The sequence below is a fragment of the Trachypithecus francoisi genome, unplaced genomic scaffold, assembly GCF_009764315.1.
Source record: "Trachypithecus francoisi isolate TF-2019V2 unplaced genomic scaffold, Tfra_2.0 Lachesis_group13, whole genome shotgun sequence".
NCBI lineage: Eukaryota > Metazoa > Chordata > Mammalia > Primates > Cercopithecidae > Trachypithecus > Trachypithecus francoisi.
In genome coordinates this window covers 124,644,976-124,664,123 of record NW_022681458.1, presented here as the reverse complement: position 1 = coordinate 124,664,123, position 19,148 = coordinate 124,644,976, and positions in this window count along the sequence as shown.

Here is a 19,148-nt window from a genome sequence, read left to right as displayed (position 1 = left end):
GATGTTAAACTCCAGAGATCAATGTATAGACCTTTCCACTTTGCTTACAACTAGATAATACGTTCTTTTGAGCTGAAATGGCTTAGGACAAATTCTTTAACAAAAGAACTGATTAAACACTATCGTCACTAAAGCCTCACAATAGTTAAAGCATTTAAAGAGTTCTAAATAGGCTGAGCATTGACGTGTTAAAGGATTATATTGATCGTCACCATATACACAGGAAAGTCTCCTTCAAAACCTACTACAGGGTATAATGGACCATACATGTTATTGTGAACAAATTGGCAAGATTCAAGGTTTTCTCTGGATTCTAGCATCTTTACAAAGAGAGTGTCTGTTGTTTTATAAAAGCATTTATTTACATCGTTATCAGGCATCCTCCAGTCCCACTGTGCTCAAACGTGAGAGGTTAGGGCAATCTGTGGATTGGGGTGGCTTTCTCTTCTGAGTTACTCCCAGACTAGGAAAGTGATTCAGAAGAGTCACTGAGTGGGGAAACAGAGAACCAGGGATGCCTCTGTAGCTCTGACCTAACTTAAAGCTCCAGATGGGTCTGACCTTTTCTCACTTTGCAGTTTAGACCTGAAAAAAATGAGGCTGAAGTTGGCTCATCTTCCTCCCTTGAAAATGTTCTAAGAAGATGGACCACATTCTGTCCATACTGTCCAAGCCGCCAAACCATAGTTTAGCACAGGGGCTTGTTTCATTAGTACAAGAATAAGTTGTCTTTCTTTTGCTAGAATGCTCACAACTTTAAAACCTACAAAAAATGAATGAATTATAATCTAGAACTTCAGATATCTGTATCGTAATCGCTGGATATGCTTATGGAGTATGATAATGATCTTTTGCATCAAAGTCTCACTTTGTACTCCACAAATACATACAATTATTATTTGAAAGTTAAATTAGTTTAAAAAACAATCTGTAGAAACATCAGTGTCTTCTGGGGAGGAAATTATTACATACACATCAACATTTGCCCAAATTTTAATACTTTGTTACCGTATGTCACTTCTGTGAAGTGATTATAGGGAAATTTTTCCAAATATAGAGTTTATCATAAGGAAGTTTTCTTAACTATAGAATCTTAAAAGGGCACAAGGATATTCATTGCAATTTTGTTTTTAAAAGTAAAAAAACATTGGCTGGATGTGGTGGCTTATGCCTGTAATCCCAGAACTTTGGGAGACTGAGGTAGGCAAATCACTTCAGGCCAGAAGTTCGAGACCAGCCTGGCCAACATGGCGAAACCCCCTCTGTACTAAAAATACAAAAATTAGCTGGGCATGGTGGTAGGCGTCTGTAGTCCCAGGTATGTGGGAGGCTGAGGCATGAGGATTACTTGAACTAAGGAGGTGGAGGTTGCAGTGAGCTGAGACTGCAGTGAGCCACTGCACTCCACCCTGGGCAATAGAGCAAGACTCCACGTCGAGGAAGGAAGGAAGGAAAGAAGGAGGGAGGGAGGGAGGGAGGGAGGGAGGGAGGGAGGGAAAGAGAGAAAGAAAGAAATAAAGAGAGAAAGAAAGAAAGAAAGAGAGAGAGAGTAAGGTAAAAATATATAAATAGCCTCTATTCAATATCACAGGTTGGCCAATAAACTTTGTATGTATGTGAAATGAAATCTTACACAACTGCTGTCATTCATAATTGTGAATAAAATGTAAACTTAAAAATTGTATGACATACTAAGGGAAACAGCATACAATCTGAATTCAAAATGTAATAAAAATGCATATTCTGTATGTACATGGAAAAATAATAAAACAGAATAAACAAATACCTAAATAAATATGCTAGTATAGAAGCATTGTGGGATTTTTCTTTAAATTTTTTTTTTGTTTAGTGCCATTATATCCATCTTTCAAAAGATAACTTAAAAATGTAGCAATAAAGATTATAGAGCAAAAGAAAGCCACTGATGATGACTAAATGAATTACAATGTTGACATTCTAATTACCACCAGTTAATGATACGAAGTCAGTTTACAAATTAGATAACCTCTTGTGAGAACTGAGAGGTAGAAGTAGGATTTCATCGCATGTTTGTAGTGAAGAATCTCACAGTAACAATGTGTGGCCAAGGAAGACAGAATATAAGAGAAGAAAAATAGGAAAACCAATAAGGTTGGCTTTCTGTTGCGTGTCGGGCACAACGTGAGTTTGGCTTTGCCTCCTTCATGTGCATTCTAGATTTACTAACAGTGGTGAACATGAGGTGCTTTACTTGCTGATCCAGTCTGTTGCATATGGCTTCCTCAATTTCCTTCGTCTATAACATGAGGGAGTTAGCTCAGTAATTTAAAGGGCAATCTCAGCTCTTAGTGGTATCTGATATTAGTATAGCCCTGGACATACTGCTAAAAGGATTTAGTAGATTCCATCACAATGAATGCCTTTGACAGAAAAAAACATGGTAGCTAACTGAAGGTCATGGACCTGTCTTAGTGCTATGGAGGAGGATGAATCTGTCTGCATAGTGGATAGAGGGGTCCTCATAGAGACAGGGCCAGCTGAGGTTGAGGGAAATAACCAGCCTGAAAGTTTCAGAAAAGTGATCTGAAGTCTTGGCAACTCCACTGAGTGTCCTTAGGTAATTTACCTGCCTGCTATTGGCCTCAAATCCCCATCTGTAAGAAGGGTTTAAAAATAGCTTCGTCACCTCTTTTTTGCAGGGCTTCCTGAATGAAATAATGTACCTGTAAATCCTTTAAAAAATACTAGTAGTTAATGAAGTGCTAAATACACAACAGGTTTATTTGTGCTCAATTTCAGCATTTGCTGTAGTGAGATTACTGCCAGTCATTCACTGAAAATTTCAAGTGGTATGATCATTTTAAAAAGCAATCCCACAATGTGTATTTGGAGTCCTGAAAACATCACTTAACTTTGACCCAGCCATAGCAATTTCAGGGATCAATTCTAATGAAAATACACTAGAAACATATCCATGCCAAAGTTGTATTTACATGGAAATAATTTTAAAGACAGGCAAATGCTCAAAAATAGCAGTTTGATTAAGTAAATTAAGACATGATAGAATAGGACAGTCATTAACAATATTTACAAAGATGTTACAAATGCTTCTCTATATTGAGAAGAAAATCAAAATATAAAAGCCTAACTCATCTATGCAGTACATGTGCACAGTTGTGCAAACTATATACACATAAAACATGTAAGTATTTATCCTTAAGTGATGGAATTTTTCTAGTTTGAATTTTCTATATTATCTATGATTATTATATATTATTTTATAAACAGAAAAATATTTGTCAAAACAAATCAGAAAGGGTCAATTGTCACCAGCTACCAAAAGGCTGAATGGCCAATGTGGTATAGTTACTAAGAAAAATATTGTTCATATCATCTTATTTGTTCCTTTTATAAATGTCACATGTGCATACTGTATTTAAGACATTGTAAGCACACATTGGTTGATTATTTTTTATTTGCATTTCGGCTATTTTCAAGAGAAGGATAGCCAGTAAGAGATTAAAATTCTCAGGACAAGTGGGATACATTAAGATCTAAGATATACTATTTCAGTTTTAAGCAATTGTTTTTTCTTAATGTGTAAAGGAACTGCAAAAGAGAGAGTGTGAACTGAGTGTTCCAAACAACCGCGTTGCCTGTTAAAAAAAATCTAAAAGTATCACAGTGTGAATTAAGAAATAAAAAAAGGAGACAAAATCACCGCATTAAAAACAAAACAAAAGAGCCTCCATCTGTCTTGCCATTCAACCCCTAACCCTCCAAACAGTGTTATTTTTATTACTTCCTTCAATTAGTCTTTTGATAATGTGGTCACCAAATTGTACTTTGAGGTGTGGTGTTCTTGTCATTTTTGCACTTGGAGGTTTCCCTAAATTCACTCACACTTATCCTTTGCAAATTTCTATTAAGGAAGAAAATAACAGAACAAAACACTAGCGATGTCCCCCTTCCCCTCAAAGGCCTGCAATTTGATATTCTAAATATACCTAGAAGATGTGTTTAGTTGCAGTGACTTCTTAAGGACATTAAGGTTCTGGGGCTCACCCATTTCATTTCAGACAAACCTTGTCTGGAGAGTGTAAAATCTGAACCATTCATGAGACTGAAGCTGGTTTAATTGCTTTGAGTTTACAGATTGCATCCATTGTTTTAACTCCTTCACAGGTAAGAATAGAAAGGAATGAGATGTAATGGTTTGGCATCAAGGCAGCCCATATACAAAAGGCTAGCTCGGGCCGGGCGCGGCGGCTCATGCCTGTAATCCCAGCATTTTGGGAGGCCAAGGCGGGTGGATCACGAGATCAGGAGTTCAAGACCAGTCTATCCACGATGGTGAAACCTCGCCTCTACTAAAAATACAAAAAATTAGCCAGGCGCAGTGGCAGGTGCCTGTAAACCCAGCTACTTGGGAGACTGAGGCAGGAGAATCACTTAAACTCAGAGGGCAGAGGTTGCAGTGAGCCGAGATCACATGACTGCACTCCAGCCTGGGTGACAGAGTGAGACTACATCTAAAAGAAAGAAAGAAAGAAAAAAAGGCTAGCTCTGCTAGTGATTGCTGTCTAACTTGGAAAGAGTTGCCTCCTTGTGCGTCTAATATCCTTTGAGTTAAAGGGGTGCCTATTGATTACACTGCTGGCTAGATGACATGAGTTTGCACATGAAACCATGTCTGGCAGAGAATGGATGCTCAGTATAGAAATGTTCTTCTTCTTATATATGAATATATTTTTAAGTAAAATAAAAAATTAAATAGATGGGATCAGACCTGTGCTTTCAAGATTTTAACCTGGCAGGAAAATGAAAGCTGCATTACCATAGGAAGGATTCGTTGCTAGGAGAGAAGTTGAGACATTTTAAATGATCCATACATGAGCTAATAAATACCAGAGGGGGCTAATATTTACAGGGTGCATTTGAAAGGGTCTTACAATCCATAAGCTTGGGAAGGAATTAGTCAGCTGTCACTCAGAAATGAAAAAGCGTAGAGTGAGTTGAAAGATCCAGCCTTACAATACCAAGGAACAGATATCCCTGAAATTCTAAAGTCTAGTAAATAAAATTGAGAGAGCTTTGAGATACAGGGGCTAATTTCAACTCAGCTTCTTGACAGAGATCGGATAGGTATGGCATTCACACCTGTTGTTAAACAAGATGCTGCAGAACAAAAGTGAAGCTAAATTTTCCCATTGGGTTCCCTGGCATATGCAAAGATAATTAAGACTATAGCTTTTCAATCAACTATCTTTAGTCTCAAGAGAGACCTTCAAATGGAAAGGGAATAGCAAAGAATGGGGAATAAGAAACAAGTATAACAGATCAGATAATACTAGCTTTTCAAGAACTGTGAGAATAGTCAAAAAGAATAGAATGGCTCAAGAAGGCATTGACATTAAATTAATTGGCATTAAATAGACAAAAAAAGCTGCTCATTTTTTGGAAGAATTGTAAAGAAATTTGGAACTTGAGTTAAACGATAAACTCTTTGAGACTAAAAACATACCTTAAGTTTTTCAACCTTCTGTAAGAGCTATATAGCACCCAAGAAGGAATATATAGTTCTCAGTACTGACTTCAAATACGTCCAAAGAGGATAACAGAAAAGCAAGCATAACTACATAGGGTGGAACACAGCCGCCTTGGAGGAAAATATGCTGCATACTCATAATTAAGTTTAGTCAGAAAAATCTTCTCTGACCCAGGACAGGAGGCCCTCCCAATCCACTCAGCGAAGATGCAGGTGTCTGTGTACCTGTGCCGCTGCCTGCTTCATCTTTCTGAAGGGATACAGGTGCTTATTGTAGTTATTCTCTCTGCCCCACATTATAATTTGAGTATTGGGGGCATAAATTATTTGCCTTTTTGGATTATACATGTCTTTTCTAAGACAAGACTCTTTGAATCTAAAGAAGAAACTACAAAACATCACCCTGAGACATCAGATTTTGAACTTTATGCCCCAGATGGATGGAAACTGCGGGTTGTTCCACTTGTTGAGGAATGAGCATGTCACATGTGTGAAAAGAAGGGAGTACAGAAATGTTCGGTGAGCAGAAGAGTGGATTGTGGCAAAGACACTGTGCTCACCCAGCATCCCACCTGCTACACCACACTCTCCAGCCCTTCTGTAATTATCCAGGGAGCTATCGGAGGAAATAGCAAGTTTTCCTCCTGAAGTGCCCCAAATCTGGCGTATAACATTTCAGCTTTCTCTCTCTGCCACTCTATAGGAAGGCTGTGGGTCTGGATGGTGCAGCTCCAAGATAGTAAATGATCCATCAGCCTGGAAACACCCACCAGCTTCCCCTGTCTTCCTGAATTAGGCACATAACAAAAGCAAGAAATAAACTGTGGGTTATTTGTTTTGTAGCAGTCATTTAACCTATCTTGATTATTACACAGGCTATCTGGTGTAAAAGATAAAAATAGAGGGGAAGGCTACTAGGGTGGTAGTTCCAGAAACTTCTTCTTTCTACTGTTTTCAAGAAGAAATATTCAAATCTTTATCAAGTGACACAACTCAAAGTATATATAGCCAGGGCATCAAAGTCAAACTCAGGGCCATGTGCAGTTGTTTCTGCTTTGGATACGGACATAGATGTTTCAGAAACCAGTGAAACAAAGAGACGAAGTTATATGAGCCACATTTCCTCAAACTATGACAGTGGAGGTAGGAATAAGAAAGCTACAGAGAAGAATCTAAAAATGTTTGCAATGATTTTTCTGTATCCTTATCTTTGCCTATCCTGGTGAAATGAAGGATTTGAGGATGTATTTTTCCCAAATTTAAAAATAAGCCGTTCACTTATTTTCTGGTTCATTTTGCTTTCTCAGGAACTCTGACATACGGATTAACCTCTTTTTTTCCACCTTTTTCCTAGATCCTCTCTTTCAGATTTTAAATCAGCTTTAGTCAAAAAAGATCTTCCCTGACCCAGGACAAGAGTCCTTCCCAAGCCACTCAATGAGGCGGCAGGTTTCTGTGGGCCTGTGCTGCTGCCTGCTCCGTTCTTCCCCTTTCTGAATGAAACACAGGTGCTTACTGTAGTTACATCATGTCTACTTCACATTACAACGGCTAAACCTATAGCGTCTCAAACATATATTATCTTGTCGTCAAGTCCTCATCCAACTATGATACCCTTTCTCCTGTCCTTCATAGAAGAACATAAGAAACTCCCTATATTTAGCATCTACATGTCTTTACTTCCCATTCACAGGTCAACTCTTGGAAAGCCATCAAAAAAAGTGGTTCTCGGACCCCACAGAAATACAAACTACCATCAGAGAATACTATAAACACCTCTACGCAAATCAACTAGAAAATCTAGAAGAAATGGATAATTTCCTGGACACTTACACTCTTCCAAGACTAAACCAGGAAGAAGTTGAATCCCTGAATAGACCAATAGCAGGCTCTGAAATTGAGGCAATAATTAATAGCCTACCAACCAAAAAAAGTCCAGGACCAGATGGATTCACAGCTGAATTCTACCACAGGTACAAGGAGGCACTGGTACCATTCCTTCTGAAACTATTCCAATCAACTGAAAAAGAGGGAATCCTCCCTAACTCATTTTATGAGGCCAACATTATCCTGATACCAAAGCCTGGCAGAGACACAACACAAAAAGAGAATTTTAGACCAATATCCCTGATGAACATTGATGCAAAAATCCTCAATAAAATACTGGCAAACCGGATTCAGCAGCACATCAAAAAGCTTATCCATCATGATCAAGTGGGCTTCATCCCTGGGATGCGAGGCTGGTTCAACATTCGCAAATCAATAAACGTAATCCAGCATATAAACAGAACCAAAGACAAGAACCACATGATTATCTCAATAGATGCAGAAAAGGCTTTTGACAAAATTCAACAGCCCTTCATGCTAAAAACGCTCAATAAATTCGGTATTGATGGAACGTACCTCAAAATAATCAGAGCTATTTATGACAAACCCACAGCCAATATCATACTGAATGGGCTAAAACTGGAAAAATTCCCTTTGAAAACTGGCACAAGATAGGGATGCCCTCTCTCACCACTCCTATTCAACATAGTGTTGGAAGTTCTGGCTAGGGCAATCAGGCAAGAGAAAGAAATCAAGGGTATCCAGTTAGGAAAAGAAGAAGTCAAATTGTCCCTGTTTGCAGATGACATGATTGTATATTTAGAAAACCCCATTGTCTCAGCCCAAAATCTCCTTAAGCTGATAAGCAACTTCAGCAAAGTCTCAGGATACAAAATCAATGTGCAAAAATCACAAGCATTCTTATACACCAGTAACAGACAAACAGAGAGCCAAATCAGGAATGAACTTCCATTCACAATTGCTTCAAAGAGAATAAAATACTGAGGAATCCAACTTACAAGGGATGTAAAGGACCTCCTCAAGGAGAACTACAAACCACTGCTCAGTGAAAGAAAAGAGGACACTAACAAATGGAAGAACATACCATGCTCATGGTTAGGAAGAATCAATATCATGAAAATGGCCATACTGCCCAAGGTTATTTATAGATTCAATGCCATCCCCATCAAGCTACCAATGAGTTTCTTCACAGAATTGGAAAAAACTGCTTTAAAGTTCATATGGAACCAAAAAAGAGCCCGCATTGCCAAGACAATCCTATGTCATAAGAACAAAGCTGGAGGCATCACGCTACCTGACTTCAAACTATACTACAAGGTACAGTAACCAAAACAGCATGGTACTGGTACCAAAACAGAGATATAGATCAGTGGAACAGAACAGAGTCCTCAGAAATAATATCACACATCTACAGCCATCTGATCTTTGACAAACCTGAGAGAAACAAGAAATGGGGAAAGGATTCCCTATTAATAAAATCGTGCTGGGAAAATTGGCTAGCCATAAGTAGAAAGCTGAAACTGGATCCTTTCCTTACTCCTTATACGAAAATTAATTCAAGATGGATTAGAGACTTAAATGTTAGACTTAATACATAAAAACCCTAGAAGAAAACCTAGGTAGTACCATTCAGGACATAGGCATGGGCAAGGACTTCATGTCTAAAACACCAAAAGCAATGGCACCAAAAGCCAAAATTGACAAATGGGATATGATTAAACTAAAGAGCTTCTGCACAGCAAAAGAAACTACCATCAGAGTGAACAGGCAACCTACAGAATGGGAGAACATTTTTGCAATCTACTCATCTGACAAAGGGCTAATATCCAGAATCTACAAAGAACTCAAACAAATTTACAAGAAAAAAACAAACAACCCCATCAAAAAGTGGGCAAAGGATATGAACAGACATTTCTCAAAAGAAGACATTCATATAGCCAACAGACACATGAAAAAATGCTCATCATCACTCGCCATCAGAGAGATGCTAATCAAAACCACAATGAGATACCATCTCACACCAGTTAGAATGGCAATCATTAAAAAGTCAGGAAACAACAGGTGCTGGAGAGGATGTGGAGAATTGGGAACACTTTTACACTGTTGTTGGGACTGTAAACTAGTTCAACCATTATGGAAAACAGTATGGCGATTCCTCAAGGATCTAGAACTAGATGTACCATATGACCCAGCCATCCACTACTGGGTATATACCCAAAGGATTATAAATCATGCTGCTATAAAGACACATGCACACGTATGTTTTTGTGGCACTATTCACAATAGCAAAACTTGGAATCAACCAAATGTCCATCTGGGACAGACTGGATTAAGAAAATGTGGCAATATACACCATGGAATATTATGCAGCCATAAAAAAGAATGAGTTTGCGTCCTTTGTAGGGACATGGATGCAGCTGGAAACCATCATTCTTAGCAAACTATCACAAGAACAGAAAACCAAACACCGCATGTTCTCACTCATAGGTGGGAACTGAACAATGACATCACTTGGACTCGGGAAGGGGAACATCACACATCGGGGCTATCATGGGGAGGGGGTAGGGGGAGGGATTGCATTGGGAGTTATACCTGATATAATGACGAATTGATGGGTGCTGACGAGTTGATGGGTGCAGCACACAACATGGCACAAGTATACATATGTAACAAACCTGCACGTTATGCACATGTACCCTAGAACTTAAAGTATAATTAAAAAATAAATAAATAAATAGGTAAAAAAAAAAAAAAAAGTGGTTCTACCTATGAAGTCATCAATGTCTCCATGACAGTAATATCACTGAACACGTCGAGTCCTCTGCAGCCTTGGCTCTCATAAGCATTTGACAGGCTCTCATTCATTTTTTAAACATTTTTTCTGCTTGAATTCTATGGACTATTCATTTACTCCTGATTTGCCCTCAGCTTCTTTTTATAATTTATTTTCTGTTGCTTAGACTTTCATATTTGGAGTTTTTCAAGGCTAGATTTTAAGTGTTTTTTTTTTGTTTGTTTGTTTTTGTTTGTTTTTTGCTCTGTTTTTGTTTTTACAGTATAGTCTTTCTCTCGGGGAATTCTTATACTCCCATGGTTTCAATGATAAAAATTATATTCAAAGCCAAGACTTCTCCTTCTAGATCCAGACACACATATTCAGCTGCCTTTCCAATGTCTCCACTTAGATGCTGCAGGGAGACCTGAAACTCAGTATATCATAAATATCTTACTTTGGTGTTTCCTACTGTAGAAAAAAACATGCCCTATTGAATTTTCCAATCCAGAATCTCCTCCACTCCCTCTTTTCCAAACACATTCTCTCAATTCTAAGTCTTATATATTTCCAAATACCATTGGTTATTTTTTGTCTCCTCTTACACTCCTTAGCCTGTCCCAACATAGTAAGTTACATGTAGCTTTCCCTGCCGGGTACTTCTCTATACTGCATCCATAGTGATCTATGAAAACATAATTCTGAACTTTTAATTCACCTAGTACAAACTTGTCAATGATTTTCAATTACTGTCATGAAAAATACCAATCCTTAATATGACCTCCAAGGCCTCAAATGAGATGACCCTGCTTCTCTCTCTGGTATTTTTTTGTTTCATCCCTAATTCTTTTTATACATCATAACTTTTTTGATATCTTCTTTCATATGGACTTTTTATATGTTATTCAGAACAGAATGACTAAATTTGTCTGATGGCAACATATTTTTCAGATGTCCCATTTATATTCTATTCCCAACGTCCTTGACTATATTAGAATCCATTTACTTTTTTGGTAACACTCACCACAGTTGTAATTATTTAATCATTGGTATATTTTTGAGGCATACATATTTTTTCTCTTGACTGTGAGTGCCACGTGACTGAGAACCCCATTTGTCCTTCAGCAGCAAATCTTTAGTCCCCAGGACGGTGCTTGCGACAAAATTGGCTCTCAATAAATAGCTGTTGACTTATCAAGGGACACATTGTTTCATTCACTTTAAAATCAGTAAGGAATAAATAAAAGTAGACAAATGGAGAACTAAATGTCACAATCAAACCACCATTGAATATGTCTGTCCATCCTTTTGATTGACAGAAACTGTGGTGAATGAGAAGAACATTTTCTTGCTCTTCGCTCAGGACTTCTCTCACCTTGCTGATGGCCAGTGAGGGAAGACCAGGAAGGATCCTGCCAGTCTGAATTGAGGCTGAAAGAAAAGGAATCTTGGAGCAGGTGGCACAGAACAAGATGACTCTGGCCAGGTCTAAAACTCGGGGGTGAAAAGGATCCCCGAGACTCTGGCATGTGATAAGAATCCTCATCAGGATTTGGACCAAAGTGATAAACAGAGATTAAGAGCTTGCATTGGCACAGTATTGCTGCCAGTTAATTGCTCCTCTAGGTAAGAAGCAAGTTGGGTAAAAATAAAAGCACTTGCCACTAAAATTAACTAATAACTGGGTACCAGGGCACTATTCTAAGCTGTTGCATGCATGACCTCATTTATTCTTTACAGAAATCCTACTGAGTAGGTGGTACTTTTATACCATTTTTATATATGTAGAAAATAAGGCATGGGGAATTAATTAACTTGCCCAGAAATTCCTAGTTGAAAGGTGGTAGGACCTCCATTCCAACCCAGGAAGTCTGCATGCAGAACCTGCATCCTAAACCACTGTGCATTTCACTAGAGAACTAAAGAGCAGTGTTTGGCCATTCTATTCAGGACTTTAATCTTTTAATTTTTTATTGATTAAATTTTTGGGGGGGGCAGGGCGTTGCTCTGTCACCAGGCTGTAGTGCGGTGGTGTGATCATAACTCACTGTAGCCTTGAATTCCTGGGCTCAAGTGATTCCCCGCCTCAACCTTTGGAGTAGCTGGGACTACAGGCATGTGCTACCATGCCTGGTTAATGTTTTCATTTTTATTTTGTAAACAGGGGGCCTTGCTTTGCTGCGCAGGCTGATCTTAAACTCCTGGCTTCAAACGATCCTCTTGCCTCAGCCTCCCAAAGTGCTGAGATTTCACACATGAGCTACTGCACCCGGATCTACTCAGGTTTTATGTAAACTTGGTGAGATAAATCCTGGTGAAAACATTTTGTTGTAAATTTTGCCTCATTCAGTAACAGGATCCTTCAATTGTTTTCTATTCTCCATACAGGAAAATCTTCGAGCATTTGGTTCAATATGGAAAATATTATTTTCAGAAATCAAGTGCATCCACTCAGCTTTATATTTAAAAAGTACACTACATTATTTTCAAATGCAGTTACCTGTGTGTAGTGTTGGCACATCATATTTTTTTTCTACACATAAGATGCACATATTTGATAAGCCTCTAATTTATTCTTAGGTTTGCAATGGGAGAAATCAGCTTCATTGTCAGTAAAAGCTAAGTGTAGAGATCCTCCTAAGTGAGAGAAAAGAATAACTTGGTAAGTCATATTGGAAATAGCTAAATGGATTTTTTATTAAATTTTTAAAATTTTATGTGAATTTTTATGTGAATGAAGCAGAAAGATTTTAAGGCTTGGAGGTAAATCTTCTAGCACATCAAAGTTTTAAAAAATAAAGCTCCATTAATGTTCTTTTTTCAATGATGGTATGATGTGATTTAGTGTGTCAGAAGTCACACATTGACCCCAAATATATCCACATTAGACTACACATGGTGTTCAAAATTCTGACATTTTTAACATAATTCTTTCAAGTTTTGGTGATATCCCTAGTTAAATTGCAAATACTCTGCCTAAAGACAGAAGTTTATGCCAAAATTACTCATTAGCACATTAATATCACATTTTCTCAGATACTATCTAGCAAGACAGGGTTGAGAATAACATTGTAAGGGACAGGAGAAGACCAATGGATGAGGTTCTAGTGCTTTGAGCAGACATAATGGGCAGTCTGGATAAAGTAAAGGCCAGAACTAGGCTGAAGAATACCTTAAGAATGAAGGAGGGCAAGAGAAACAGAGCAGGGACATGCAAAGAGAAGTCTGGCCAAGACATAAAATTAGCTCAATTGCTTTCTCGATGTTGTCCGGCACTCACTATGACCTGGCTAAGTACCCCCTTGTATGACGGTATCTCCGAAGAGTTTTGAAAAAAATTCAGAACGCTTGATTATTGTTCTATCTACTACTTACATATGAGTGCTTTGAGATCACCATCAGAGGTGGACTAGACTTCAGAGCTGGAAAAGCCCACAGGTCCACTTACATAGAATATGCTGATTTTGTGAGCATGAACAATATCTAGGGGTACCTTGTCCTCTTTGAAGATTCAGATTTTCCATCTGATATGGATCCTGGAACTCTGTATTTTTGATAAATATCTCATGTGATTCTCATAATCAGTCAAGTTCAGAAAACCCCATTCAACAGATCAAAAAAACAGCCCTGGAGAGAAGGAACTTGCCCAAAATAACATCATGATGAGATTCTTGCTGAGTTAAAAATCTAAAAATCCCAACTCAAAATGCATGTTCTATTCACTAGCCTAAACCCTTCCCAGCTGTGCTTTGATTTATCTAGTTATAAAACTGGCCTGATGTTTTTTTTTTTCCTTTTTTGTGATTTCTAATGTAAGCTGCAGCCCTGGCTAAATCAGATGAGAAGGGTGGGGAGGAAAGATTAGATTGCTCTGGTGTTAACCTTTTAATTAAATCAATGGCTTGTACCTCTAATAAAGGGAGCGTTAAAGTGGAAAATGGAAGAGAACTACTAGGACATATCAAATGCCCTCATTTGTGGGGAGAGCTGAAAGCGAAAGTGCGGGGAAGCAGGAATTCATCCATTTGCATGAAGGAGTCCAGAGGAAAGAATTCGGTGGGGCTCTGGATTGTTAGAAACAATACACAGGCCTACAGATGCTTCTGCAGTGGCTCCGTTCATCCCCAGAGAACACCTATTAGCAGGTTGGAGCAGGCCCAGGAAAGCAAGCTGCCTTGTTATTAATGGCAAATGAACCGCGGAGGATGCTGTCAGAGAGCCTCTCTCCATCTGACCCACGTTCTCCACTCCATATCATTCCGTTTATGGTATTGTTTTTGGAATTATATTCAGGTTGGGTCAGAAGTCTGCTTCCCTGGTTCTAGAAATGGCTGGTAGCCAAAGTGCTTTTGTATTGAGAACTAATTGGGGTTGAAGCGAGGTGATGCGGTCAGCTTTTGGAGCTAGTACAAAGGAAAATGTCTCGAGAACCTATTTTTAACTGCCTTGGCGCCTAAATTGGCCACTGGAAGGGGAAGCTGCTCCCAGTGGTCAATAAGTAGATTCCTAATGTATCACACCTGAGACCAAATTGGTGCCAGCTATTATGGACTTTATTTTAGAAAGGGGATGTTTTTCATCATCATATTGTTCAGTTCCCTTTACCTACCTGATACTTCCTGTTTATGGAAGGCTACATGGCACAGTATAAAAAATGAACAAGTTCAGGTGAGACAGTCTTGGGTTTGAATACCAGATCTGTTCCATTTTACATATATGATGTATTACTTAAACTCCCCAGGCTTTATTGTTTTCATCTATCAATTGAGGATAATATTTTTTCCTAAGGTTTTTTTTTTTTTTTTTTTTTTTTTTCTTGAGGCAGAGTCTGGCTCTGTCGCCCAGGCTGAAGTGCAGTGGCCGGATCTCAGCTCACTGCAAGCTCCGCCTCCCGGGTTCCCGCCATTCTCCTGCCTCAGCCTCCCAAGTAGCTGGGACTATAGGCGCCCGCCACCTCGCCCGGCTAGTTTTTTGTATTTTAGTAGAGACGGGGTTTCACTGTGTTCGCCAGGATGGTCTCGATCTCCTGACCTTGTGATCCGCCCGTCTCGGCCTCCCAAAGTGCTGGGATTACAGGCTTGAGCCACCGCGCCCGGCCTCCTAAGGTTTTTAAAATAGAAATTTAAATTAATATGTCATTTTCTAGCAGATAAAATTGTTAGATTATACATTCTTTGAGCACATATTTCTGTCCTCAAGAGCCTCACTTATTCATTGCTATAACCAGAATTCACTATGAGACTTGGCAGGGGAAATAAACTTAATATATATGTTTAAGTGAATGGATGAATTCATAATTAAAAAATGACACTGGGTGCATTTAGATTCTTCACAAATCCTTAATCGCCTACTTATACTTGCAGTTAATGTCTCTAACATTTATTCAACTTTGGCTTTTTTTTGAAATTTATACTTCTTGAGCACGACCTATATGCCAAATCCTGTATGATTTGCTGAGGGAAACTTCAGATGAATGAACCACCACCCAGGCCCTCAAAAAGTAAGAGCCTACCCAGATTTACACTAAAATAAATAATAATTTAAATATAGGTATTGATTTTGATTGAGGAGAAAATGGAATTCTAGGGAAACATTAGAGTATGGCATTTATCCACACCGGGGACTCAGGTTGGTTTCTAGAAGTAAATCTAATATTGCTATAATGTACCACATACAGGACTTTCAAGTATGCTTCTACGTGTGTGTGTGTGTGTGTGTGTGTGTGTGTCCATGTCTTAAGTATTCGAGTTTTAGAAATATATGCCTCAGTATTTTCATACAAACTCAGCACATTCTGGGAGAGACAGAGGTTGTATACTTTGGATTGATGACTTCCTCAGCTGTCTTACTTGTTTCTTTGTAAGGGTTTGAATATGAGATCTGCCCTTTGCTAGATACATGTCTTATCACTTAAACTCCCCGAGCTTTATTGTTTTCACCTATCAATTGAGGATAATATTCTTTTTTCTTGTTATACAGAGGAAGACTCAGAGGAAGACCTCTTGTTACACAGAGGAAGGACTCAGAAGCTAGTAAACTTCATTAGCAAATCCTAGATATGCTTTTTTTTCCAGTGGTAGCCAAAATCCTATAGAAGTTGAGATACAAGGTTGAGAGTGGACGTTTGTTCTAATTAATGTAACTGATGATGGGAAAAGATGTGCCTGCTGTCCTGGAATGATGAGTGTGGTAGACAATCTCAAGGAGGTGAACACCAGAAATGGGAATAATTAGATGTTATGCTTGGAAGTACCCTTTTTCAGTTGTGTTGGAAAAACAGAGGCAGCTTGGAAGACATGTTATTTGACTCAACTGCATCCCCATCATGCCTCCCTAGCAACAGCACACAGTGCAGGCCAAAAATAATTTTTGATTGACTTGTATTTGATTTCGAGGTGGAACAGGGTATTATGAGCTCTGAGCTCAAACTCAGGCCAAACCGACCTCCATCAGCAGATTTCTTAATAAAAAAGCAAGGTCCCTGCAGTAATTCTACATTTCAGCGTTATATCCGGCAGCTGTAATTCAACTTCTGAGACACCCTCTTCCAGCCAGCTGATGTCAGAGTTTCTTGGAATGTAGTCTGTATCTCTTGGGTAAAGCTATATTCCTGTGCTGAGGTGGGACATACTCTTTAGCTGCTGCATTCAGAGCATAAATCAAGTGAGATTGTAGAAAAACCTGGTATAATCTTAAACTGCTAACTCTCCTCCCAGTATGGATACTGTTAAAGCGAACTAAATATGGCCTGAGAAGGACTCTGTGCTTCCATATTTGAGTCCTTCTGGGTGAACTGTAACCTAACTTAACAGGTAGAAAAGATTGAAAACCTAGCTTAGGAGTATGCACCTGTAACAATAACAGTCTTGGCCAATCCAAGCAGCCATACTTCAATCACTCATACACTGCTAAGTGTTCAAACTGTGTTCAAATAAGACAACCACCAACCTGTAACCAATCCAGCTGTTTCTGTACCTCACTTTTGATTTCTGTACATCTCTTTCTTTTTTTTGTCTATAAATTTGTTCTGACCATGAGGTACCCCTGGAGTCTCTCTGAATCTGCTGTGATTCTGGGGGCTGCCCAATTCATGAATTGTTCATTGCTCAATTTAACTCCTTTAAATTTAATTCAGCTGAAGCTTTGTTTTTTAACAATACCGATGAAAGACAAAGCAGCTCTGAGTCTAGTATATAGAAGACACCCAGTAAGTGTGAAACATGCCCGGATTCCTGTGTGTATATTTTAGGCAGACATTTTAGTTGGCAAAATATTTGGTTTCCAAAATCCAAATAATATGGTTATGTTCCTGTTACCTAACACAACACACATCCCAACCCTTATGCTTTCTCTAAAATCCACCCATCATCCGTGTTACATGGGAGGCTTGGGAGTTAGTTGTCTGATCATCATTTTGGACATAGGAATGGCATGTGAAAAATTACAGTGGTCACACATGTGGAACACATGTAGGGCACTGATGTGGCACCTATTTTGGCAAGAAGTTGGACAAAATATCTGATAGATACATTACTGCCAGACCATGGACAGCCCTGAGCATAGGAGAGAAGGGATATATAACATTGACTGAGTTTCTGTTGGGACGCTAGAATGGCATATGACAAACATCATGCACGTGTTGTGGCCCTCACTGTCCCTACACGATTTGTTGCGTCCCCCTTTTTCTGCTAGGAAAGATGAAACTCAGAGACTATAAATAACTCTCTCTCAGTCACAGAGTGAAGAGATGGCAGAACTTGGATGTGAATTCAGATCTAACTGAATCAATGTCTGTATTTTTAATGAAACATCTATTTTAGGTCCTTGAGTAAAGGGTAAATCTAATACTAGGCACAGGTGAGATGTTAGAAATGCTTGTTTTTTTATCCCTCTCCTATTTTTTTCTGTCTTTTACTAATCCTGTTCTTGTCATATTAAAATCTTTCTCACCCAGGTTGTTCTGTCCCCAAAGGAAATTACTCTCCTCTGGCTGTCACTGTTTATAAGCCCATGTGCCAATAATGACTAACGTATCAAAGAGTATCCCATCCAAAAGAGGTTGTAATTTTAATGGGTGAGGCAAAAAAGCCTTAAAGACATACTGTGAAATAAAGTCTCAAACATGTGTTCTCAATAAATAGGAGAGGTAGAATCAGATGGAGTTTCAGATGGGGGCAGGGAGGAAGTATTTTTTCTCAGTTGTCCTCAAATCACATTCTACTGGACACCTTTTAATGAGTGATACTTGATTAAGGCTTATTTTTAAAAACCCATTCATTCGTTCAATATATGGCCATTAGCAAAACTCTACACCAGGAATGACAACAGCATTGGGGATACAGAGAAGAAAGGTATAGTCACTTTCCTCAAAGAGCACACCATCCCATGAGAGAGGCTGTCAAGCACACAGGAGATCAGAACACAGGGCAATGGGTCAAGTGATAACAAAAAGTGGTGTGAGGGCATGGAAGGAATCTTTTAAGTCAGACTGTGAGGTCAAGGTCCACTTCATGCCTCCTCTCAAAAAGCAGAATTTGAGCTGAATGGAAAAATTCACAGAAAATGGCTTGAAATAAAGGTAAGGGATTTTAAAAGAAAAAATATATTGTCCTAACTCTGGAGGCCCTCTCAGTCTACCAAGGTGCCCAACAGATGCTTAACCCAAATTATATAAGTCTTTCAACACTGAAACAAATATTGTTAATTTGTTTATGGCAGTGTTATCATCTCTCCATAGGTCATAACTTGTGCCAAGGTGAGAAAGTTCTGGATCCCGTAGCACTGTGCTGTCCAATACAGTAGGTTCTGCTACATGTGGTTGTTGGCCATGTGAAATGTGGTTGATGTGACTGAGAAACTGAATTTTTAATTGAATTGTAATGTGCCATAACTATAAAATACATACTGAGTTTTGAAAACCTAGTCTGAAAAAGCAAATTGGAGCTAACTCATTTTTTTCGTTGTTATATCTATTGATTACATAGAGAAGGGCATATTGGG